This window comes from Callospermophilus lateralis, chromosome 10 (assembly GCF_048772815.1).
Source record: "Callospermophilus lateralis isolate mCalLat2 chromosome 10, mCalLat2.hap1, whole genome shotgun sequence".
NCBI classification, from domain to species: domain Eukaryota; kingdom Metazoa; phylum Chordata; class Mammalia; order Rodentia; family Sciuridae; genus Callospermophilus; species Callospermophilus lateralis.
In genome coordinates, this window is record NC_135314.1 from 87385634 (window position 1) to 87411617 (window position 25984).

Sequence of the window (25984 nt, forward strand, 5' to 3'; positions counted from 1 at the left end):
ACAAATAGGGATCAAGATAGATACCATTGCAGTTTGAGGTCATATGGAGATAGTACAAGCCTTGGGGAAGATAAAAAGTCAGGGTGGCTGGCATGTAAGAAAAGCATAGGTAAATGTTAAGGCCTTGCTGTTTGTTGTCCCCCAGATCTGCAGTATGAACTCCTTTTTCTTAGGAATGCAGAATCTAGGACCCCACTTCAGACTGTGCTAGGATACACATCTTAAAAGATGACCTCTGTGCTTGTGAAGGAAATACCACCAAGAACTGAAAACAGACTGAGTAAAACTTTGATTGCACTCTATTGATATTCCATGGGAAATTCTGTAGATGAAATGTTTTCTCACCCCACACTTCCAATTCTTACAATGCAATCTTAAACCTCAATGTGTTGGTGTTAGGGAATATGACCTATGGAGGTAACTAGATCATAAAAGTTCCTAAATGGAAGTAGAGACATAAAATAAGATAGTTCTGGCTGGAAGTATAGCTAGGTGGTAGGGCATGAGCTTAACATGGGCATAGCCTTGGGCTCAATCTCCAGGAAGAGAAAATGATAAGGGGTAGGGGGAGAGGGAGAGGCAGCTCTCTATGATCACTCCCTCTCCCCTTCTACCATGTGAGGATGTATTGCCTATAGCAAAAGGAAGTGAATCCTCATCAGACACTGAATCTTTGGATGCCTTGACCTTGGACTTCCCAACCTCCAGAACTGTGAGAAATAAATTCTGTTATTAGTAAAACACCTAGTTCATAATAATTTATTAGAGCAGAACAAACTAAAGGCCTGCAATGATACAGTTTTGTGCCAGGCAATACAATATCGGTTGCTTCCCATATTTTGGGCATGTAAGGCATGTATTAGAGTACCTACTATAAACGGAAGAATTGCTACTGAGAATACAGGAAACAGTTTATTTTTTAATATTTCTTTCTTAGTTTTAGGTGGACACAATATCTTTATTTTATCTTTATGTGGTGCTGAGGATTGAACCCAGTGCCTCATGCATGAGGGGTGAGCACTCTACCACTGAGTCACAATCTCAGCCCCAGGAAATTATTTATAAACCTAAATCTGTGTGTGTGTGTGTGTGTGTGTGTGTGTGTGTGTGTGTATGTGTGTTGTGTGTCTGTCTTTTTCTCACTGAGGGACTTTGAGTCATTTAACTTTTGGATATCTTTTTCTGAAAAGAAAATTATTGTAATAGCAAATTTTCTTTTTACTCGTAAAATACTAATTACACATAATCATCAAAAATATATTTTATATATTAACTAATGAAATTGGTCATAGTCCCTAAATTCTTGAACTTTCCATAGCATTTCCCATTCTCACGTCATTCTAATGCTAACCTGTTTACAGTTTAAGTTTTCCAATTTAATTAGGTGAATTGTAATTTAAATCTGGTTGCTCAAAAGGAATTTCATTTAAATCCAATTAGACATTTTATTATATAATGTGCAAGCCAAATGTTAATTAAAACATATCTAATAAAGTTTGTCATCCAATTAATTATATATATATATTGCTTAAATTAGAAAAAATGTATATGAAAATCATCATCAATAAGCACTCACTGCTGAGCTACAACTCCAGCCCCTCGCTTTGTTTTTTGAGATGGGGTTTCACTATGCTGCTCAGGCTGGCCTTGAACTTCTGATCTCCCTGCCTTAACCACTTAGTAGTTGGGATTACAGGTTTAGCCACCATGCCTGGCTCAAGATGCCAGTTTTAAATGAAAAAAAAAAATTTGAGTGGAGACTCTTAGGTGAGTTCATTAGTAAATATTTTGTGTTTTGGTGTGTGTGTGTGTGTGTGTGTGTGTGTGTGTTTAGTGTGGTACTGGGGATCTAACCCAGGGCATTGCCTCATGTGCTAGGCAAGCTCTTTACACTGCCAGTCCTTGTATGGTGTTTTGTTTACTATACAACGTCACAGCTGTGTGGATTCAGATGATAACAACTAAGAATGCAAAAAAGTTCCTATTATTTGAAAACTACAAAAAAAATCAAAATATGTGGAGCTAAAATCAATAGATTAATGAAAGAAAACCTCCCACATGCTGACTCTAAAGATCAACATGCAGGATGTTTACTGAGCATGATCTGGGGATCAACACCCATGAAAGGTAGGGAAGGGAAGGGGAAGATGCAAGACTGAGCAGAGGAGAGTCACCTGAGGGAGGGGCCCAACAAGAGCTCAGCGACCTCAAAAGTTACGTGGCTCTTTAAAATTGCCCTGCTTTGAGTCAAAGTGGCCAGGTCTTTATGCCCTGTAGTGACTGCTCCTTGGTTGCAATCTGTCCCTGGATGGAGGGGAGACAGTCCACAAATTTGGGGCTATCTCCCACCCACACTCCAGCAGCTGGACAGGTAAGTTCTTCATTCCTGGAAGGAAATGTGGGAGTTACCTCATAGGGTCCCCTCCACAGATTTAGCATATATGAAGAACTCATGTCCATTGTGAGTGGTGGTCACAAATCAGGGAAATGAAATATTACTTGATAAGTGATGTAGGAACCATTTATTATTAATATATATGGGGAACACACATGGATTAGACTGTTTTATCATGTTGCCCAACATTAATTTCAGAAACTGAAAGAAAAAGGAAACAGTATACCTAATTCTTATCAGCTTGAAGGAGAGGAAAACACAAGTAAACTTAGATGATGCTAATAAAATAATTAAAAGATTCGACTACATAAAACAAACATTTGACATTCACAATTTCACACAAAATTAAAATGCAAACAACAAAACTGAGAACACATTTTCAATAAACACACTGAAAGTATTAATTATATTAATATATATTTGATTGGTTCTTTATGTTATTCTATTCTTCTCTCCCCCTTTCCTGTATTTTACTCTGGCTTCTGCATTTCACAGAAAGCATTTGACTTTTGAATTTCTGAGTTTGGCTTTTTTCATTTAGCATGATATTCACCTTTACTATCCATTTACTGGCAAATGCCATAATTTTATTCTTTTTAAAAAAGCGATCCAGCAAATAAAAAAGAGAAACCAAACACTTACCTCAAAACTACAATGAGTTTCCACTTCACATGCATTAGGATGGGTATTATAAAACAAACAAAGAAACAAACACCAAGAAACAAAAAGTGTTATCAAGGACAGGGAGAAATTGGATCACTCATGCATAGCTGATGGGAATTTAAAATAGTACAGCTACTGTGGAAAACACTATGCCAAGTCCTCAAAGAATTAAGCAGGTAGTTACCACATGATCCAGCAATTTCACTTCTGCAAATGTATCCAAAAGCATTAAAAGTGAAGACTTGAGCAGGTATTTGTACATCAATATTCACAGCAGCATTATTTATAGTAGCCAAAAGGTAGAAGCTACTGAAATGTTCATTGACACATGAGTGGATAAGCAAAATGGGTCATAGAATGGAATATTATTCATTCTATTCACATATATAGAACGGAGTACTATTCAGCCTTAAATGAATTCTAACACAGGCTCTGATATGAATAAACCTTGAAAATATTATTATGCTAAGTGAATCTAAAAGTGACACCTTTCATTTTTTTGGTCCCAAACTGGTCCTCTGCAAGCCTTGTAGTCTCGCAAGCTCTGCACAGTCTGTAAGCCTTGAAGAAATACAGATCTGGCAGAAGCCAAGAAATAAGGGAAGCTACAATTCTGATCTTGAGAGGCAAAACCCCATACAGAGGGAATTTTAACCCTTTTTCTTTTGTAAAATTCATATCTTAAGGTGTGGTCCTATAATTTATATTTTCTCCAGAGGCCAGTTTGATGCTCCCAGTTGGTAATCAGGCCAGGTTGGATGCAGAAAATTATGAGACATCTCCTTTGTCCTACTGTGATTAGGTCATTTCCCAGGCCTGGCAGCAGAAGAAAATGAGGCATTTTTTGAGCTTCTATCTCCCAGAGCCTCTAGCATCTAGCAGTTTCCATCCCTCCTTTTTGAGGATAAGCTAGTGGTGAACCTGGCATAACTGTTGAGAACAAAGTTCTCATCTGAGTACAAGAAAACAAACTCAGTCACCTTCTCCAGAGAAAACTCCATTTTTTTTTTTCTTTAGGGATGTCTCCCTATGAGCTTCTGATGGTCAGAAAACTCTTCTCTTACCACATGGTTCTGCCAAATCTGTTCCAGGCAACATTAGCAGAATGAACACGGGTCTTTGTTTTTGCCTCATGCAAAAGACCCTGGAGAGTTCAGACTTAGAGATAAGATTGATGTCTCCTGTCACAATAAACTTGGACAACATTTCTATACTCTATGGGCCAAACGAGGGTAAGGAGGACATCTAATGGCCCTTAGATGCTTACCACCCGTTTCCTAGAGGACTTTACAAAATGGGTGAATTTAAGATGCCTCCTTTTTGCAGTCAAAGAGGCTTGTTGGTGGAAAGAACATTGGGGACAATCCCTACAGGCTTGTAAAGGCTTCATATGCAAACAAAGGGAACCCAAGTATTTCTTTATGAACCACTCCATGTAACCTGTCCCTCTCTCAATGGCTCCAATCTGATCAGCCAGAGGAGGGGAATGCTTAGGAAGAATGAATCCAGGAGAGTGCAGTTTGGCTCATCCCAAGGTATGAATCACAGGGGCTTTCGCAGAGCACATTTTCATCAACCATCCACTACCGGGTACCACATAAGGGTGGTCAGGAGAGGAATATAGGAAGAAACCTTTCAGGGTCACTGGGGAGTGGCCCTGACTAAAATCTCACAGTTGTTCCAAACCTTTGTTCATCTCCACACATTGAAAGACAGACTGGGATACAAGATCCTGGTTACTTATGCCACACAAGTTCCAAGCATGAATAGGGTAATGAGAGATGGCTTTGGCAGAAGCCAACATGCCTAACCTGCACCCCAGGTGATTAGGAGCCACAAATGCCATGAATCCTGGCACATGCAACCTATAGAGGGCACTTGCACTAGCTGCCTTTAATTAGCTGACTAGTGTAGATTATTGTCCTCCAGAAAAACAGATTCACCTCAGAAAGATGTGGTGTGAAGAGGAGCTCATCTTGGTGATGATCCCTCAGAGGCCCCATCTGAAACCAGTCTTCAAAGTATGGATGGGGTCCATTCTCTACCCCCATGTGTTCAAGATTAAACACCCAAGAAATGTCAAGGCAAAACCAAATACTTTTATTTAAACAATAGAACAGGGAAGAAGAGAAACAGAGGGGTGGGGAGATTTGGTGTCCCAGCGAATGGGGGTGTCGTGCACCTTTTATAGATTTCAGGTTTCCTTTCTTCCCCCTCCTCCAATCCTGCCTCTATGTCCCAAAGGCAGGATGGGAGCTAATTTAGTTCCTCTCCCCATTTTCTATATCTTCCCCAGAAGGGCAGGAAGGGAGCCATCCAGGAGGTCCTCACTGACAACTCCTTGCTGGGGGGTACAATTCCCTGGAGGCAGGTAACTTTGGCAAAAGTTTGGAGGAGGGGAAAGTGCTCTGGGGGTATTAGCATTTTATTTCCTTTTGAATCAGTCCCCATCTTCCTGACTCATTCATTATCTACCCTGTCCTATTGCCTTGGTCTCAATGCCACCAGCCATGATCTATTTATAATCAATTTAAATTATTTCCTTGGCCAGGCATGGTGGCATATGCCTGGAATCTCAGTGGTTTGGGAGGCTGAGTCAAGAGGATTACAAGTTCAAAGCCAGCCTTAGCACCTTCGTGAGACCCTGTCCCAAAACAAAAGGAGGGGAATGCTCAGGAAGAATGAATCCAGGAGAGTGCAGTTTGGCTCATCCCAAGGTATGTGTCACAGGGGCTTTCGCAGAGCACCTTTTCATCAACCATCACTACAGGTACGACATAAGGGCAGTCAGGAGAGGAGTCCAGGAAGAAACCTTTCAGGTTCACTGGGGAATGGCCCTCACCAAAATCTCACAGTTGTTCCAACCCTTTCGGGGCGTAGCTCAGTGCCCTTGGGTTCAATCCCCAGTTAAAAAAGGGGTGGGGGCAGTACATGTGTGCTTTGGACATCTGTGCAGTTATTCCATCTCACCACAGACTTCTCAGTCAGTTGGTGGTGGCAGCTCTAGAGTGAAACTGATGTAACTTGGGTCACAGAGCTCTGTAATCACTGTGAGAGAAGTCACAAGTATTTGGCCATTTTCAGCTCCAATTGGGATGGAAAAAATGGTTTCTGCCCCTCATCAAGACTTTGGTGGGAAGAATATACCAAACACAGAGGTTTTCAGGTGCTCAGTGGCCAAAAAATGGCACATACCAGTGTAAGAGAAACCCAGTTATTTTCTCATAATATGCAGCTTAGGGGGAGGCAGTTGAGGGATAGGACAGGGACTCAACGATGTCACAAGTCATTTCTGGGTAGCATGACTTGTTGCCTCAAGTGTGACAGGTAGCACTCCAGGCAACAGGTCTAGCCTCAAGACAGAAAGAAGGGGGATCGAGCTCTGTCAACTACACATCTTCTCTTTGTTGAAAATACAAAAGCTTTTCTAGAAATCCTCAATAAACATTTGTACATATCTCTTTAACCATAATTATGTCATAAAATCCAGCGTAGAAATGAGGAAAACTGGGAAGCTATTTAGTTGGGTAGAATGCTCCATCCTTCCCCAAACAGGAACTCTGTTAAACAAACAAAATGGAAGAAGTGGAGATAGGATAAGCAATAAGCTCTGTCTGCTTCAATTAGCACTGGGCCTGAAAGGGGGATAAGAATCAGCCAACTTCTCCCCATGCCATCTCCTTAGAGAACCTGTATTAGCCTGCTTCCCGTTGCTCCAGCAAAATACCCAGGAATGGATACTCTGTAAAGATATGATGTTTATTTAGCTTAGAATTCAAGATTTGGAAGCCCCCGTGATTGAACTTTGATGAGGTTCATCACAATATGGTGAATGGAATCATGGTGGGAGGACATGCAAGGGGTAGTGATTGCATGGCCGAAAACTGGGGAGGGGCGAGTCTCATTCTTTTTATAATAACCCCCTCTCACAGGAACTAATGGGGGCCCATGAGAAGTCCATCACTCTCTTCTGGGCTTCATCCCCAGTGGCCAAATTACCTCCCACTAGGCCCCACTTCTTGCAGGTGCTACCAGCTCAACACCTGCCACACTGAGGATCAAATCTCCAGCCTATGAACCTTTGGGGGACAAACCACAACACATCACCACAAGCTCCAACACAGCCACCATTGTAAGAGCAGGATGTCCCTGTACAACACGTGTTTATATGGAGGTGAGGAAAGGTTGCTCTCAGACGTCACTGAAAGCAGCCAGAGCCCCCATTCTGGAACCTCAGTGAAGTGCCTCTTGATACTTCTTTCCTTTCCTGCTGTTGTCATGGCACTCTGGGTGGCAACTCGGAAGAAATCACTTGTGGCTTCGTTTCATTTAGTCACGGTGTTCTCCAATGACTTTATGCCCCTAACTCAATGTCCACTTCCATATGCTTGGTTCCTACCCAGTCTCCTTGCCACTTTCAACGTGCTGTTGCTGCTGAATGTGAGCGCTGTGTTCTTTATCTTCCCGTGAGTCTCCATGCAAGCTGTCAAGTTTCCTACAAAGAGATGGAAGGGAAACTAGACAATGATACTGCAGAGGCACAGGACTGGAGAGAGAGGGTCAGGAAGGGAATAAGGACATAAGTTAGAAGCACAGAGAGCCTAATGCATTTAGGGAACTGTGGGAGGCTGGTAATGCTGGTGACATTTGGGGAATGTGGTCTGTCTCTAACCTGAATATTTAGATCTGTCCTTAAGGTCTGTGAGTCTGACCTCATGTGAACTTGGCCTCATGGAGAGCTCTGGGTTGAACCAGACTAGAACTGATTCTACCTAGGTTTCAGATGCAGTTGGCGTTCCCTGAACGGGGAGAGGGGCTTTGCCCTAGTTACTGGGGCCTACTGTTTCTCATTACCTTCAGTAGCTTGGTGTTCCTTAACTTCTCTGGCTTGTCATCTTGCATTGAGGTAAGGCCTCAGGCCCCTGGAAGAAGGAGGTGCCCCTCAAGGGTTGATGCCTACAGGAGCGATTTCTAAAGTGCTGACCCCACCTATGGCTCAGGATCTCTTCTCCCCATGTCATTACTTAGGCCCTGGCACTTTGTTTCACAAGTCCATGAGGTGAGACGAAACAGAATCCTGGAGGTTTACCAGTTGTTTCATAAGGGAGGACTGAGCAGGTTGGCAAGAGAGGCCAGCAGGCTCTTCCAAACCACACAGCTCACTCTTCCTCCTTCCCATTTCACACATGACTTCAAGCACTGATCACTATTCCAAAGAGGGGAGCTAAGTGGGGAGCTCTAGTGACTGGGAACCCCCTTCTTTTTGATTGCCAACAAATCAGAGTAGTCAGCTTGCTCAACAGGGACCAGGATTCCCCTGCCCCCTTCCTCCCCACCCTTCTTGTTGCCCAGTGATGTTATGGGGCTTCCCAAGCAAACGCATGATGCAGGGACCTCCTGCCACTGCCCAAACCTCTTCCCATGCCAGACTCCTTCAAACAGGATCCTGAGGTGACATAAATAGCCTGGATATACTAAGGGCCTTTGAAACGCCCTGTTGCCCACATTGCTCTTCCCACTGCCCACCCAAGATATTCCACGGTCCCAGAATCCTGTGTGGAGGTAAGTACTCCTCCTTCCTGTCCACTCACCAGCCCATCACCAGGCTCCTGACCAGAACCAGGAACCTCACAGCATAAGTGGACAAGGAGTGGGTATGACACTATCTCCCAGACTGCTAACAGTGGCTCCCAGCCGCTCTTGGTCACTTACATCTCTTATCATCTCTGTGTCTGCTCCTAGCCAGAGAGGCTGGCTCTTTTTGCACAGGTGCTGACATGCTAAGGGCATCACATCCTGCGGAGCCTGGTGGAGTCAAAGGGAGGAAAGGCAGAGCCTGTCCCATCCCCTGGCTTGCTGATACTAGACACCCAGACCCTTAGGCTAACTGCTGCCTTGTTCTGGAGATCCTTTCCTGTCTTTTTCTGGGTGTCCATGCTGGAGGGTTTCCTGGGATCTGAGTGCTCTTCTCTCATGTGCACACCCTGCATGGTTTTCCAAGTGCAGAGACCTGGCTGGGCAAGTGTGTCCTTTCCATCTTCATCCAGTATCTAAGAAAACAGTGGCCCAGAGTTATTATATATCCTGCTCCAGGTGACACCAGGCAGGTCTTGTCTAAAGACCTGACTTATGACAGGTGACCTGATGAGCTATGGAATCCTGTGCTCTAAACATGTTTTGAGATGGGAGCCCTTTTGTGTAGAGCGAAGAACCAGGCAGCCCAGTGGGAGGCACTGGAGGAGGCCTGAGCATCCATCACTCTGGGGAGGTGAACTGCCGTGCTTGGATCCCCTTGCTTGTACCTGGGTGCCCTGCTGGTGACGTGCATCATCTTCCTTGTGCACAGCAGAGAGATGCCGTTTTTCTTGGACAAAGCCATGGCCCATCCACAAGTCCCAAGGACCCACAATGGGAATAGCAGGGGTTGTGGGGAGGAAGGGGCCGAGAGCCAAGGGGTGAGGTAACCAAGTGAGGCTGCTATGGGTGTGTCTAGAGGAAAAAGCCCCTTCAGAGGAACTGTCATGGACACGTTGAAGGTGATTGGGATCAGGGAGCTAGGCAGGGTAGGATGTACTGTGGAGTTGAGAATCTACCTGGGCTACAGTAAGGGGTGATGAAGGTAGACGAGAGACAGGCAGGAGGACAGCGTAGTGGAGTGAGGTGTACCTGACCAACGGTCCAGTCCCGGGAGGTGGGGCCTAGTGTGGGCGGGGCTAGGGAAGGTGAAGTCAGGTCACAGGGCGGGGCCAGTGAGGAACTGTCCAACTGTTTGGCTTCTTAACCCGAGCACAGATTCCTAGTGGCTGTACTCGCCACAACCGCCCTGCTGCCACTCATCTTGGGCCTGCTGATCCAGGCTATAGCGGTGAGTACTGCCAGGTGCCCCTACTAAGGACAGGTAAGTGGGGCCCAGTGCATGTGCCAGAATACCTGGCTTTCTGGAGGCAAAACTTGCACTTCTGCCACCTGCCACTCTCTGTGCTTTCTCCTCTGCCCTTGGCCCTGATGGTGCCTCATTAGTCCTTCCACACCCACCTCTTTAGATGCACCTCAGATCTCTCCTCCTCTTGGAGCTCGCTGGTCCTTCTCCCTCCTGGGTGCATTGCTTCCAGAGCCTACTGAGCACTAGGTGTGCTAGGCTGCGGGTTATTTGAGGGATGGGTACAGAGATGAGTTAAGTACATTGTGCACTTGTGTTGATGAGCCACCTGCAAACACAATAACACAGGAGACACCCAGGAACATTCTGAGCAGGATTGGTCCCGAGTGGTGCAGCCGAGAGGAAGGAGCTCAGAGTGTGGCGAGGCCTGCGTGGTAGATTAGGATGTGCCGCTCTCCCAGTCCTAGGTGTGATTGTGGAGAGGCAGAGGACAGGAGGGCATGGCCTGTGAGAGACACACCAGTGCAAAAAGGCAGGGAAACCAGAAAGTAGGATGTTAAGGGAATGATGAGGATATGGCTGTAAATCAAGAACAAGGTTACATGGGCAATGAAGTTAAACCCAAGGGGGTCACATTGAAAAAGGCCCAGAAAATCAAGCATGGAATTTATTTTGGTTGAAGTAAAAATCTGGGAGCCATGGTAGGATTTTTTTTTTTTAAAAAGTTGTCTCTTAAGGAATAATTTACACACAGCAAAAATTACCCTTTATAGTTTATGGTTAAGGATTTTGAAAAATGAATACGTCCTGCCCTCTCCACCATGATCAGGTTAGACAACTTTCATTAACTCAGAAAATCCTTTCATCATCTTCTGTTGTCAGTTTCTCTCCCTATGTCCTTCTGTTTTTCTTTTTCCAGAATAACAAATAAATGGAGTCTTTCCCTTTTGAATCTGGCTTCATTAATTTAGTACAATGCATTTGAGATTCATCCATGTGTTGCTTCTATCAATAGTTTATTTCCTTTTATTGATGTACAGTACTGTATGGATGCCCTACTGATTATTTATACATCCACCAATGTATGGATTGTTCATTGTATCTAGCTTTTCTACAGTGTTTTTGTTTCATTTTGTTACTTGCAATCCTCCAGCCTCAGCCTCCCAAGCTGCTAGATTCAGGCATGGCCCACTGTGCCTCCCTAGTTTTTCACAGTTATAAATAAAGCTGCTACAACATTGGTATACAGGGATGTGAACAGAAGTTTTCATTTATGTTGGGTAAGTTCATAGGGTGGTGTTGCTGAGTCATGTGGTAACCATGGGTGGAAAATTATAGCAAATTGCCAAATTTGTCTTCAAAAGCACTGTGACATTCCTAATTTCTACATGAAATATATGAGAATTCCAGTTGCTCCACATCCTCACCAACATTTGACACTGTCATTTATTATTTTGTTTTATCTTTTCATTGGAGCCTGTCTAATGAATGAGTAGTGGCATCTCATTAAGGCTCCATGTTGCGTTTTCCTAATGAGCAATGATGTTGGCCATTGGTATGTCTTTGGTAAAGTATTTGCTCCAATCATTTGCCCATTTAAAAAAATAGGTTGTTTGCTTACTGAGTTTTGAGAGTTCTCTCTAGAATTCAGATCTATGTTTTAAAATTTTTTTCTTGCACTCTGTGGCTTGTCACTTCATTTTCTTTGTATCATCTTCCAAAGAAGCTGAACTTCCAGTACTGGGCATTGATAAGGGGATGCTCTACTGCTGAGTGTTGTTGTTCATTCTACTTGGAACATCATGTCCTCTGTGAAGAATGTTTTCATTACCTTCTTTCCAATCTGTGTGTCTTTATTTTTTTTCTTTTGAGTGTTGACTAGGAATGATAGGAGTGGGCGTCTCTGCCATGGGATTCCTTTATTATGGCAATCATTTGACTAAAGGCTCTTTCAGGAAGACTGGTGGGCAGCATCAGTGGGGGCGGGGGGAGCTGCAGACCCGAGACAACTGAACAGACAGAGGAGCCTCTGTGCTCATCACCTCCCATCTTTTTAGTGTCCACCCCACCACTGTCATATTGGTTCCCTCCCACCTGTGACTCCTGTGCTTGGCCCTTATTCCTCAGCCCTGTGGTCTGCCTGTCTTCTCCTCTCTCCAGCTTCAGTCCATTATTGAGTTTGCCTGGCAGCCTTTCCCTTTCTCCATCCTGTGTTTCTTCCAGCCCCAGGTTAGGTCATAGGCCATTGCCCTTCCTCCTCTGCTCAGAATGAGACCCTCCAAGTCCAATAACCCAGTCTCATGGGACCTAAATGTAGTGTGCCCTCTGGGATTCACCAGGCGGGGCTCCTTTTCATTTTCTGCAGCACCATTTCTGGCATTGACTCCATGCTCCAAATTTCCTTCCCTCCCTACTCCGTCTGTTCCCTGACTGCAACTCCTCCTGGAGTCACTTGCTTGGTGGTTGGTGGCAGGGACTCTGGAGCTAGACCACATAAGTCCAAATCTCAGCTCTATAAAATGCCATCAGGGAGGCCTTGAGTATGCTACTTAGCCACCTGGTCACTCAGTTTCCTTATAGGTAAGAGGGAAACATGGGTTAATTTTCAAACACACATAGAACTGCGGCTGGTACCAGAAAGTGCCCTATGTGCTGCTCTTGCTATTATTACCATTCCTTCTCGTGGTCATTTACACATGTTTGTGCCTCATCTTAAAAGCCAAGCAAGCCCTACCCTTAACATCCCAGGCCTCCACTCCACCTGGTGTACCCTTTGTGCCTTATTTCATGAAAGAGTTGACCATGCTCACTAGCTCCACCCTTTGCTTCTTGGCCCATATCAGCCCAGTGCCAGCCCTTGGTGTCATGAGAATACAGTCTTCAATGGCCAAAGCCAGCAGACATTCTTCAGACTACTCTTTCTGGACTGGACACAGTCTCGGAAATTGGAAGTGGCTGAAATAGCCTCTTGCTTGTCCTGGCACTTAACTCTTTTGGCTTCTCCTCTGCATGTACCAGGGATCTTTGGGCTTGGTTGCCTAAACTTTTCCCATGATATCCTCTCTCTGCTCTACCCTGGCCTCTATGCATGATGCTCAGGGCCTTGTACTGCCGCTGGCCTCAGCACCCTGAAAATAGGCAGACTGTGCTCTTTGCAGTGTGCTTTCAACTCCCAGTGCAAAGACCGAACTTTATGGTTTTGCTACTGGGATTTGAACCCAGGGGCACTTTAACACTGACCTACATCCCCAGTCCCTTCTATTTTTTAATTTTAAACAGGTTCTAACTAAGTTTCTAAGGCTGGTCTCTAACTTGCCTTCCTCCTGCCTTAATCTTCCAAGTAACCTCAGATCTTAGGCTTGTACCACCATACCCGGCTGGACTGAAGCATTTTTAATGCCACGAAATATTTCTAGCTGGGGGTGTATCTGAGTTGAAGACCACGTGCTTAGTGTGCGTAAGGCCCTGGGTTCTTCAATCCCTGCACACAAAGAAAAACATCTGAATAAATGAGTGAAACAACAAACAAAAGGATCAACATTTGGGGATAAGAAGAGAGAAGCCTGATTCCCTGATTCCCCCAGGATAAGGAGAAAGAGGAGATTTAGCAGGAGGTTGGGCAGATGATGCGGCAAGAAAAAGAGGGCACTAGATTTTAGTCCTGTGGAATGTAAGAGCATTTGAGGCTGAATTAGAGCAGGAGCCCCAGGAGTGCAGCCAGTGAGAGAAGCTGGTCTGGTGCTTCAGAGCTATTTTTGTGTCTGATAGGGTTCCATGTGGGGAGAAAAAGGTATTCAAATTACTGCTCAGTTCTTAAAAATGTATTAATTATCATTCCTTTAAGGATTTTTCTATGACTTATATACAATCAACATTTTCTATAGTTTATGAACAACCAATCAAAATTTTTTTCTCCAAATTTAAAAATTCTGGAAAAAAAATTTTTTTAATATACTATTGCTAAGTGTTTTTTTTTTTTTTTTCCTAGTACTAGAGATTGAACCCAGGGGCACTTTACCACTGAACCTGCTTCCCCAATTTTTGTTATATTTTGTTTTGAGATAGGGTCTCACTAAGTTGCTGTGGATCTTGCTAAGTTGCTGACTTGGGCCTTGAATTTGCAATCCTCCTGCTTCAGCCTCCCAAGTCACTGGGATGACTGGTGTGTGCCACTGCACCTGGCCAGTTATTAGTTTCTTAAGGGTTGTGAACACATTAAAGAAGGCAGAACCTTATAGAGCAAAATGGTTCATGTTTGGAATATTCCAGAGCTCTCCTGGAATATCTTCATGTGTGGGCCCTGGGAGAGTTGGTGTGGACAGAGGTGCTTCTGGGCCACTTCCCATTGGGACAGGATATTCACTAGCTAAAGCTCATGGAGTTGGATGAGATTCAACCTGGTCTGGGGTGGGGAAGGAGGGGCGAGGCCAATGCATGGAGTGGGGGTGAGGAGAAAGCGGAATAAGGGAGAACTTGACTTTCTAACTTGACCTTTACTCTTTGTGTAATGAAGGCCTTCAGCCCAGATTTTCCTGGGCCATGTGATTTTTGACTGGGAAAATATGACAGGGCATTCCCGCTGCCCCTGCTCTCCCAGATAGTGAAACTCAAGGAAGGCACATATTTAGGGAAAATAAGAGGTTGGAAAGTGAAGTGGGAGTGGGGTGGTGACACTGCCTTTGGAGCAGTTGTGCAGCCCAAGGAAGAGCTGATAAAGTATCTGGAAGGAGGCCAGGTGTGGCCAATGGAGACAGAGCAGGGACACTGCACAGGGAGGCACAGGGTGATGAGGAGCCCTGAGAAGGCAGGAGGGGTGGGTGCAGGGTCAGCAGTGTCTGGGGAGAGCTGCTCACAAGGGGGTCAAGAGATCCCAGGAAGGCAGGATGCCCTGGGTCACTCTTGGGCTTCCCTTCCCTTGGAGTCTGGTTTGAGCCCTGGCTTAACTGACCAATTTAGGAACAGTCCCTGGGAGAATGCCTTGACCAGTCCTGCTGTTATGAGCTCTTTTGTGTGGCAATATATTATTTCTGTTTGCAAACTCTTCCAACCCAGCCTGAGTTATGAGGCCTGGAGTGTTTTTCTCCAATCATGGGTGTGATTACCAATATTGTCAAATCTTGAAATGATCTGATGAGACATGGTCTGACATTATCTTGCATTCATTGCAGGAGCATGTGTCCACCAAGGTGAGATCCTGCATGATATTGCAGTCAGTCTTGGCCATCTCCCCAGTTCCCAGTTTGGTGATAAACATCTCAAACTATCTCCTACATGACATTTGGGGGTAGAGGTGATGGATGACTGGGGATTTAACCCAGGGATGCTTTACTACTGAGTTTAATCTCCTGACTCTTTTATTTTTATTTGTTTCAGGGTCTCATTAAGTTGCTGAGGACTTGAATAAGTTACTTTGGCTTGCCTTGAACTTGTGATCCTCCTGTCTCATCTCCAGAGTCACTGGAATTATAGACATGTACCTCCATGCCCAGCTACAGTCCATTTTTATGTGTTAAATCATTCTTGCATTTTGGAGATTAATCCCAGTGGCAATGATATATAATCTTTTAAATGTGTACTGAATATCATATTTATAATATTCTACTGAATTTGGGTGGTTAAGGTTTTCTTTAAAAGGATATTTGCATCTATACCCATAAAGGGTATTAGTCTTAGTCTTCCCCTGTGGTATCTTTGCCTGGCCTTTTTATCAGGGTAATATTGTTCCAGTAAAATGAGTTGGGATTTGTTCTTTCTTATTCTACTTCTTGGAAGAGTTTGAGAAAGAGTGGTGTCTAAAGATTTGATAGAAAGTACCAGTGAATCCATATATTTTCTTATCAGAGCCAACTAAGTTGCCAATCTTGATGATTTCCCCCTCTTCAACTTTTAGCTGTTTTACACAAGATTATTATTAGTTTCTTGGTTTTTAAGTAATTTAAGTGGAATTCTAGCATCAGTTTTATTGACATCGTGAAATACTGCCTTTTGCAAGAATTCTGATTTTACTTTTAATAAGTTGCCATTGTAAAAATGTTTTACACTGCTGCTGAGATTGATGGAAAAGGAAGAAGCTAGTGTGTTGTTTTGCTTTGTTTTTGTATTAATATTTAAGATATATATGGCAGCAGAGTGTATTTTGAAACCCACTTGATCATGCTTCACTATCTTTTAAGTATGTTTTTATATGTGATTGGCCAATATTTTATTAAGGATTGCATGTACGTTTATCAAAGATATTGGTCTAAACTTTTCTTTCCTTGCTGTGTCTTTGTCTGGTTTTATCAGGGTGATATTAGCTTCATTGAATGAATTTGGAAGGGTTCGCTCCTTTTCTATTTCATGGTATAATTTGAGGAAAGTTGGTGTTAATTCTTCCTTTAAAGTCTGGTAGAACTCAGCTGAGAACTTGTCTGGTCCTGGGCTTTTCTTTCTTTATAGGCTTTTGATGGCATCTTCAATTTTATTGCTTGAAATTGGTCTGTTTACAATGGAATATTACTCAGCAATAAAAGAGAATAAAATCATGGCATTCGCAGGTAAATGGATGGCGTTGGAGGAGATAATGCTAAGTGAAGTTAGCCAATCCCCAAAAAGACAAATGCTGAATGTTTTCTCTGATATAGGGAGGCTGATTCATAGTGGAGTAGGAGGGGGGAGCATGGGAGGTATAGATGAAATCTAGATAGGGCAGAAGGGTGGGAAGGGAAGGGAGGGCTCATGAGGTTAGAAATGATGGTGGGATGTGATGGATATCATTATCCAAAGTACACGTATGAAGACATGAATTGTTGTGAATATACTTTGTATATATCCAGAGATATGAAAAAATGGGCTCTATATGTGTAATATGAATTGTAATGCATTCTACTGTCATATAAATTTTAAAAATTAATAAAAAGCCAAACATTTAATCATTAAATATAAATATGCATATTAGAACTGTTGGATTCTATTAAATATATGTGAATCACACAAAAAAAGGAAAGAAAGAAATTGGTCTGTTTAAATTTTCTATGTCTTTTGTTTCAACTTGAGTAGATCATATGTCTCTAGAAATTTGTCAATGTCATCAAAATTTTCTATTATAGAGTATAAATTTTCAAAATAGTTTCTGATTATTAGGAGTATTTCAGTAGTGTCTATTGTAATATTTCCTTTTTCATCATAGATTTTAACAATTTGAGATTTTTTTCCATCTTCCTTTGAGATAGGTTGGCTAAGGGTTTATCTTTTTTTTATTATTTCAAAGAACCAACTTATTGTTTTATTGATTTTTTTGAATTTTAAAAATTTCAATTTCTTGAGTTTGGCTCTGATCTTAATTATTTTCTGTCTTCTAATAATTGTAGAATTAATTTGCTCTTTTTTTCCCTAGGCCCTTGTGATGTAATGTTAGATCATTTATTTGGGATCCTTCTATTCTTTTACTAATGAGATCAATGCTATGAACTTTCCTCTTAGAAACACTTTTTTTCGTGTCCCAGGGATTTTGACATGTTATATTGCTATTCTCATTTACTTCTAATTATTGTGTTTATTTCTTCCTCAATTTCTTCTGCTATCAATTTATCATTCAATAGTGAATTATTTAGTCTCTATATGTTAATTTGTACTTAATTTGTCTTATCATTTATTTCTAATTTCAATCCATTATGTTCTGATAGAATGCAGGAAATTATCTCTATTGTTTTGTATTTGCTAAGAGATGATTTGTGGCTTAAGATATGGTCTATTTTAGAAAATTTCCCATTTGCTGCTAAAAAGAAAGTATATTTAGGCATTGATAGATAAACATTCTATATATGTCTATTAAGTCTGATTATTAACTGTATTTTTTAATTCTGTAGCTTTTTAAATTTAATTTTTGTTTGGATGATCTATCTACTGTTGAGATAGGCATGTTAAAGTCATCTAGTATTATTGTGTTGTGGTCCATTGAATTCTTGATTTTGAGAAGGATTTGTTGGATATTTGCAGATGTTTCATTATTTGGGGCATAAATATTTTTGACTGTTATTTCTTGTTGTTATATGATTCCCTTAAGAATTATAAAATGGCTTTCTTTGTTTCTTTTGATTAACTTTGGTTTGAAGTCCATTTTATCTGATATGAGAACAGAAACCCCTGCTTGTTTGCAAAAGCCTTGTGAATGACCTATTTTTTTTCTTTCATTTCACCTTCAGTCTGTGGATGTCTTTACCAATGAAGCAAATCTCCTAGAGACAGCATATTGGTAGGTTTTGTTCTTCAATCCAGTCTGCAAACCTGTAGCTTCTGATTGATGAGTTTATACCATTTACATTTAATGTTATTATTGAGAAATGCTTTTTATTTCCTGATATTTTGAATAAGCATGTTTTAATTCCAGCTTTCTAGTTGTGATTTCTTTTAACTTTAGTTTTATCATGAAATGTTTTTATTTCATTTTCAAATCTGAAGCTTAATTTTGCTGGATATAGTATTCTTGTTTAACATCCATTTTCTTTCAGAGCTTAGTATATATTATTCCACATCCTCCTATCTTTTAGTGTCTGGGCTGAAAAATCACCTGAGATCTGGATTGGTTTACATCTAAATGTAACCAGTCACTTTTCTCTAGTCATTATTAAATTTCTATCCTTTTTTGCATGTCAGATATTTTCATAATAAAGTGTATTAGAATGGGTCTATTGTAATTTTGTATAATTGGAGTCCTGTATGCCTCTGTATTGATTTTTCATTTCATTTAATGTTTGGGAAATTTTCAGATATAATTTCTTTGAAGACTGTGCGTTCCTTTGGTTTGTATTTCAGAGCCTTCACTTACCCCAAAGAATCTTAAATTAGGCTTTTAATTTTATCCAATATTTCTTAAAAATTCTCTTAATGGTCTCTTCTTTTCTCCATTGCCAATCTTATCTTCAAGATTATATATTTTCTCTTTGTTACTTGAAACTCCATCCTCCAAGTGGATTAGTCTTTGGTGATGTTTTCCATTGAGTTTTTAATTTCTTTTATTAATTTCTTCATTTTGGAGATTTCCAACTGATTCTTGTTCAAAATATTTATCTCCTTATTCAATAATTCTTGTATTTTCTCTCTGATTTCACTCCTTATGCTTTTACTTCATAGATTGGATTAACCATGAACTTTCTAAATTCCACCTCTGACATTTCGTCCAATGTGGTGTCCATAGAATTTGTTATTAAGGTGTTCTGTGTTGTTGGGGATAGTTTGTTCCCTTACTTTTTCATATTGTTTGTCTACCTATCTATCTGGATGGATCTGAAGCTGCAGAGTTTCTACCCTATGAGCTTATGGTGTCCCTGTGTGATTTCAGTAATTCACAGATAAGGGGGGAACCCAATAATAGCAATAACCTATGCAAACATAGCAATAGACTAGGTACTCTATTCCTATTAGGATGTCTACAATGTTAATTGGCACAATAAGCAGAAATAGTAGGATCAGCAATTTCTATCAATAAAAACAGTAAATAAATAATCATAAATTATATTCAGCATAAAATCAAACAATAGGTCTTGACAATTACTTCCATCATATTAATTGGTGTTGAAGCCTGGAATTATGTAAACCAACTAGTGTTAAGAGGTGTTAAGGATAGAGTTGATTAAGCAGGAAGAAGAGGAGATAGAAGGTATTTTAGTCAGCTTTTTCATTGCTGTGGCTAAAGGACCTGAGCAGCACAATTATAGAGGAGGAAGAGTTTCTTTGAGGGCTTACAGTTTCAGAGGTCTTAGCCCATAGAAGGCTGGCTCCCTTTCTCAGGGCTCGAGATGAGTTTGAACATCATGGAGGAGCATGTGACAGAGGGAAGCAGCTCATATCATGGTGACCAAGAAGAGAAACTCCACTTGCTAGGTACAAATATATACCCAAAGCCATGCCCCGATTCCCACCTCTTCCAGCCATACCCTACCACGTCAGTTACCAATCAATTAACTCATATCAGGCGATTAAATCATTGATTCCATTAAGATTCTTACAATCCAATTATTTCTCCTCTGAACCTTCTCACACGGTATCACACATGAGCTTTTGGAGGACATCTTACATCCAAACCATAAGAGAAGGATTAAAAAAAAGTTTGGAATTTTGAAGGGTGAATACGGCAAATGTAGGGGTGATGTAGGATGTGTGGCTTGTGAGGAGGGAGGAGAAAGTAATAGAAATAAAATTTAATGGAAGAGTGGAAGATTGAAAGAAGAATTTGGCTGTTAGTAAAAGAAAAAACAGAGAAGCAAACAAGGAAAATAGACGAGTGGAAAAGACAATGAAAGTAAAACTGAAACATACTAATCAAAAACCCTAACCCTCAAAAGAGAAAAAAAAATGATAGAAATGAGAAGATCGAAATAAATATGTATGTTTATATGTTTAATCAATTAGTACACATTTTTTAAAAAAGAAAGAAATGTCTTGGTGAAATGTTAAGGATTCATGTCCATTATGGTGGACAAAATAGTGAATGAGAATACATGTTTTCTGTGTCCAGTTGATTTTTTTTTTTCATTTCTTCTTGGGGTATGAACTGAGCATGGCAGTATGGGTCATGGGCTGTTGAGTTCTTCTTTTTTATTGTGTCACTCACCAGGTTTCCAGTTGGAGTTTAACACTTCTCAACTTCTCTTTTTGGCAGAGTGGTGTGGGAATGAGGAGAGGTGTAGCCTCCACTTCCAGGGTGTTTGCCACTGGGTTCTGTGAGAGGAGTTCCTGCAGGTGGAGTTCTGGGGTGTGGGGCTTAGGTTCAGTGAGGTTCCAGGTGCCTTATTGTGCGGTGAGTGGTCTGGCACTGCTGAATCAATGTGCCTCCAGAGCCTTATAGATGCTGATCTACATAGGGAGACTAGACCCTAGGAGTCTACCTAGGGTTCTACTCATGGGCTAGGGGAGCTTACCCTTCACTGCTTCCTTTAGCAGAACATATAAAACCTTTTGCTTTCTATCCCCTTATTTTTGGGGCTCCTTGAAGTTTTCAAGTAATGTCCTTTTCTTATTCAAGGATCACATCCAGGATATGTTATAGCTGTGTTTACTAGCCATGCTTACCCATTATGTCTCTTTAGGGTCTTCTTTGCTGTGATTGTTTTAGACTTTCTCAAGAAAAAAAAAGCTTTTCAGAAATTTTAATCATAAGATAAATTTTCTCATAAGAATCATCTAAAATATGTGCTTTCTTTTTTAAGGCCTTTAATCTTTGTTGACCGTGTCATGAGTTCAATGGGGAAAAAGTGTAGAAACTCACATAGCACATCTGACAAACCTTTCCACCCTGCACAGTCAAATTTAAAAATACTTGAAAATAATAGGTAAAGATTTGTTTCCAGAGATGCCTTCAAGGGTACTGAGTTGATTCTCCATTTCAATGCTTAGGGTCACCACATTTTGAAAAGCAGATTGTTTACTACCCAAAAGACCTGACCAAGTTTGGGATAATATCCAGACCACTCTACTCCACAAACTGTGCACCCATGGATTGCCTCTTCCTCTAGGAACTGTTTTTGTCTGAGTTGCACAAAGGTAATATTTGGACTGAGGGTGGTTGGTATTTCCAAGTACAGTCAGTTGTACTACACAATTGTTTCTTATATTACAATTCTCTAATGTCCAACTCAGTATCATCATACCCCTTACTTATACTACTGGAATCACTTGCTAACTGCAATACATACAGAAATCCTTTAGCATAACATATAAAACCTTTTTGCTGTCTGTCCTCAACTTACCTAATTGATCTCACCTACTTTTACTATTCAAAATGTAGCCATGTAAGGTGATTCGAACATATACTCTTTTGTGCCTCTAGAAAATGGCACAAAAGATGACTAAATGATCTGGAGAATTTGAGGCCAAAATGAGCAGTGATTCAATTTTTACATGCAACTAATTTTATTTTGTCTCAAATCAACAATGAATTGCTTTCGGGGGAGGGCATAAGAATCATAAGAATTCTCAGACAGTATTTTATGGGTAACCATTGCATCTGCAGTAAACAGCAATAAAAGAGCAACTGAATGTTGCAGAAGGTGATAGAAATATCTAAGAACGATGTAAACACAAAAAAACTCTGGGCTTAGCTATAAGAGCTGATTCATCATGACTTATGAGAGCCAAAGTTCGAAGAGCAGACAGAAACCAAAAGCATCTTAGCTGAAGACTTTATAAAGATAGCTTTTAACATGGGAATCTGCTAATTAGGCACATCTTAAATTCTTTAAAAGAGATTCAACCATGTAGAGATGTTAGTTTACCTAAATGTATCTTTTCTTTACTGGTTAAATGTGGTGACATGTAGGACTTCATCTTTATGAGCTAGTGGAACTATCACCTGCTCTGAGGGCAAAAAAGATGACTTGGCACAGAATTTGTTTTTCAAATCAGGTCTGAACCACACAGAATCAAAGCCCAGATCTGAAATTTCCCAGTCAAATGAATTGAAGTTAAATGGTTAAATCCCCAAATTTCCTTTTACTCATCCTGAAGTTCAGATGTTACCTTTTACCTCCTAGACTTGATACCTAAGTATTAAGTAAGATATATGAAATGTTCCCAAGAGACATTGTAGACAAAGGGTGTACCTATTGTTATCATTACTGTGATCATTACAGAAAATCTAAGCTAAACAAAAATGTGGTTATATCTAAATAAAAGTACTTATCCATAATGTATAAAATACACTTTTTGGGGTGTATGTATGTGTGCTTCATTCCAGTTATTATTTATTCATTGCTTGTAGCAACTGCTCAAGAAACAGCTTCTGATTTGTTGGTTAACTTGATTTCTAATAAATCTTTATTTTCATGACCCCATAGAATGTCTATAAAGTGATGATTCACAATGCAAATATGGAACTCTCCATTGTTTTGCAATTTGGATTTTTATATAATAATTTTTCACAAAGTAAAGCATCACAGGCATTCTTTCTTCGCCTGCCTCTTCAGGCGCAAGTTATTATTATCTCTAATTTTAGTTTCCAGCTTTTAATCCATATTTACTGAAAATACCTCACTGTCATTACCTTGCTTCTTAGCATCTTAACATCTTTCCTGAATTACTTTCTTGTTCTCCGTTCATGGATGAGAAGCAGAAACATTTTATTTTGTCTCAAATCAACAATGAATTGCTTTGGGGGTGGGGAGGATATAAGAATCAACTTGTAATCCCCCTCCACATACACCATCCACACTATGATATAGAAGAGTAAGTGGGAAAAGAGTTAAAAATTGACTTCAGAAATCTAGTCACTTCAAAAATAGACAGATTGAAACTGGATAGAAAATAAAATACCAATTGTCTGCTTGATAGGAAACATGATGTTAATTACTCTGTTCTCATTCACTGTTTCAGAGAAATACCAAAATTTATCTGTTTACCAGTTTTACTAATTTCTAGTCAAAATGAATAATGATTCATGTTACTTGTTTATTCACATATTACAAATATATGGACCTTTTAATTAATTGTGGAGCTTTTGCTAAAATGTAGACAACTGATCAAAGCTGCAGAGAGGGAGGTGGATTTTGGAAAATAGGAGCTAAAAAATATCTAGTCTTTGCCCTTGTAGAATCTTGTAGTGGAAAAAGAAATACAGTTGGAGGATGACAGATCCGGCAAAGTGGCAACATGGATTGATGACCATGTGAGGTCAGGGCCCGGCTGGTGTTTCCTCTAGTGGAGCTTAGGGCCCATGCTTGAGATGGAGGAAGATGAGGCTGGGAAGGTGATTTGAAAGCAGGCTGTGAAAGTCCTTAAACCACTCACAGCTTAAAACAGTCTTCAAGACTCAGCTGTAGTAATTAGTGATCAGAAATTACTACAAGTATCATTAAGAACAGAAGAACCGTATCCTGCTTCTTGGGAGTTATGTAACTGATGCTCAGCAATCTGAGCAATATCATATTTCAGTTAACCATTAACTCAGGCAAACTTCAACTTAGTGTTGTTTCTTCTTCTTCTCCTTCTATAAAATAGCTCTCGCTATTATTCTGATGTAGATGGCCATAAACTGGTATTTGGCAAGGTCTGCAAACATATGCACACAAACCCCTAGAATAGACACTTCTAAAAATATAAAGTTGTATCTCTTATTTCTTTAAATGATTTTTAGAAAAAAAGTTGGTAATAATGCCTCTGAGAGATGTATCTCCTAAGAATGTTAGGTATCATACCCCAAATACACTAATATCCACTAATTCTTAGGCATATGCAAGTATTTGACAATCTTCTGATTAAATCTTTGTATTTCTCCTATTTTGGTGAAATGTAAATCAAAATATTGACAGAAACAATTTCAGAAGGGAAAATGGAAAAGTACATAGGATCGGCAGAGTCTCATGTATGTCTGTATTTGCACAATTTATATTCTGACTTCTGTAGTGCAAAATAAATAATAGCAAACCCCTTCTCACTCTGAACTAGGATTTCGGCAAGGCAGAAAAAAAAAAAAAAGATTTTACCAGATAAAGTGGTAATGTTTTATTTGGTAATATTTTATATTATCACACAACCCTTCACCATATAATTGCATGGACTCTTACAATAGCTTTTCTAGGAGAAAAGTCATTATTAAATGAAAGAGCACTTAATCATTAAGCTTCCTCAAGAATAGGCACATAGACTACTTGTTATATGTCAATATCCACCCTTTTGTTCTTTCAACAAGCAGGTAGGTACATAGACTGAGTCCATAATTATAAGAGAAACTGAACTATAAGTGATACATCAAAAAATTAGATTTAAGAAAATCAAGGAAGAGTCTGCGGGACAATAGCATGGCTTCACTGTCATTACAGAGTTGTCAGCTCTGTGTCACAGCTGTGCCAATCCCTATTAAAAACTGAACAAAATCATGCACTACAGAAAAAAAATGAAAAGTACATTACTTTGAGCCCATAAACATAGATAATTATTGTCAATTAAAAATTAAAATCAAAAATTAAAAACAACAACAACAAAATACAAGACACTGAACCAGATATTCTGGGCTTCTTGACAAATGGCCCAACTCCTTTACCCCGCCCCCCCCGCCCCCACTTTCTTATCTGTTAATTTAGAAAATTATCCCCAATTCATAATTGTAACCAGAATGAAATGGGGTATTGCCCACAAAAATAGTTTTTAAATGATCAAGTATCTTCATGTATAGATTGTCACTGCTGTTCCTCCTCCATCTTAAAAAAAAAAAAAAGAAAAGAAAAAAGAAAAAAACAGTGTTTAAGGGGCCAGGGATCAATTCCTGAGCAGGCCAAAGATTTGCAGAGTTATCCTTTGTAGGACAAACTGAAACCAAAATAATGCTTTAGGGAGAGGAGAGAGGACTGGGCATTGTGAGAAAGGCCATGCCAATGATAATAATTCCTATTATGCTGAAAAATACATGTTCAAAGGGCAACACAGAAACAGAAGGCAGAGAATCAGTTTGTCTAACTTGTCTTTTTAAATTTTTTATCAATAGTTACTCTGGAGACCTATCAGTTTGCCCATGCATTCATTGAGCTCCATGCATAAAACCATCCCTTCAGACATTACAAAAGCATGAACAAAATCTGTATTCTGGCAGTATTAGTGGCATTCAGCTTGATAAGCTGCGTGGGAAGCTACTTGTCAAGGCCTTGTGATAATGAAAATGGCTCTCTTCACATTACAAAGACATTACTTATCTCCTATAGTTTGAAAAGCTATAAAAATCCTTACGCTTTTCATATTTACATTCTAGTCTTCCATACACCATTTAAGTGCATGACATTTTGTTTCTGCTGTTCTTGCCAAAATATATGAAAGGATGTGTGGGTTGCTGTTACACTGTTACGTTTTGTTTTAGGAACAAGTCAAAATGTGGTTGCCTGCAACTTTAAAAGACTTTGTAAAACTTCAGACTGCTTAGTCGTGACTATTGACCATTTCTTCCTCATCCTGGAGAAAACGATAACAAATTTCAGATGTTCACTGGGACACTGATAAGGATGCTTCCAGAGAGTAGACTTAGAGAAAGCAGTCTCTTCACGTCCTGGGGTCATAAGGGTATCTGTTAGTTTATTTGAAAGTAA